This window comes from Raphanus sativus, chromosome 1, assembly GCF_000801105.2.
Source record: "Raphanus sativus cultivar WK10039 chromosome 1, ASM80110v3, whole genome shotgun sequence".
Lineage (NCBI taxonomy): Eukaryota > Viridiplantae > Streptophyta > Magnoliopsida > Brassicales > Brassicaceae > Raphanus > Raphanus sativus.
In genome coordinates this window covers 19,597,648-19,598,865 of record NC_079511.1, presented here as the reverse complement: position 1 = coordinate 19,598,865, position 1,218 = coordinate 19,597,648, and the positions used below count along the sequence as shown (strand labels likewise).

At 45.9% G+C, this 1,218-nt stretch overlaps 1 non-coding gene across 1 annotated transcript; it reads right to left on the bottom strand.

The window, feature by feature from the left end:
* Positions 1 to 652: 652 nt before the first annotated feature.
* On the bottom strand, positions 653 to 760 carry LOC130497824 (small nucleolar RNA R71). Its single transcript, XR_008936843.1, has one exon. It is a non-coding gene; the product is annotated as a small nucleolar RNA R71 (small nucleolar RNA).
* Positions 761 to 1,218: the final 458 nt, after the last annotated feature.

The following is a 1,218-nucleotide window of genomic DNA, read 5'->3' as shown; positions in this document are numbered from 1 at the left end:
GAACCGCATTACCGTCGACTGATTCTCACGTTCAACAGTCGACCGACACTCAGACAGCACCGTCGACCGATACTGTTCGCCGATCCGCATCGTTCGATACTTCTAACCGTATATCGATCGACACTACTCCGCGAAGCATGGTCGCGATTGTCATTCTCACGCAGGGCGAGAATGGAAACCTGTATGACCAAGATGGTCATCTGCGTAATGCAACATGTCAGAAGCTAGATGCACAGGGAAACATAATCCCTGAACCTGAAGCTGAGGCTACAGGAGAAGCTCAAACACGATCGTTGGCAGACTATAACCGTCCAGACGAGTACTACAGCAACAGATCAGCTATTCGACTTCCAGAAATTCAGAAGTCGAACTTCGAACTCAAGCCTCAGTACTACTCTCTCGTGTCTCAGATACCTTATTCTGGGCAATCACACGAGCATCCTATGGACCATCTAGAGAGGTTCGAGGATCTTATCGCTGCTATTCGTATGGATGGAGTCCTCGAGGACTACCTACTCTGCAAGCTCTTCAAATACTCACTGATTGGAGAAGCTTCGCATTGGCTCAAGCAGCTACCCACAGGATCACTGACATCCTGGGCCGACATCAAAAACGCCTTCCTGCGTAATTTCTTTGATGAGGTACGCACTGAAGACTTAAGAAGCAAAATCGCCACTTTCACGCAAAAGCCTAGTGAAACTTTTAAAGACGCGTGGTTCAGATTCAAGTTCTTTCAGCGAGACTGTCCACACCATGGATTCAATGAAATGCAGCTGTTAAGCACTTTCTACAGAGGTATCGCCTTAAGGTATCAGATGGCTCTTGATACTGCTAGTGAGGGGAACTTCAACACTATGAATTCAATAGAGACTGTGAGACTTATTGAGAACCTAGCCAACAGCAGCAGCACCAAGAACACTGACTCTGACAAGAAGAAATCGGTTGCAGCCATCGGGGAAGACAAGATGAATGAAGTCAGAACCAAGATAGATGTTTTACATGCATTTCTGGGACAACCAGTCTGCTCAACTGAAGAAGGAGAGGCTAGAGAGGATGATACAGAGGAAGATGTAAACTACATTGGAGGTACTGGATTTCAGAAATATGGAAACCAGAGTGGAAACAAATTTTTTTTTTGGTAGTGGTCAGAAGAGTAACTACAACCAGAGTTCATAGTATCAGAAACCCTTCACCAACACAAGGAACTACGGCAACTCA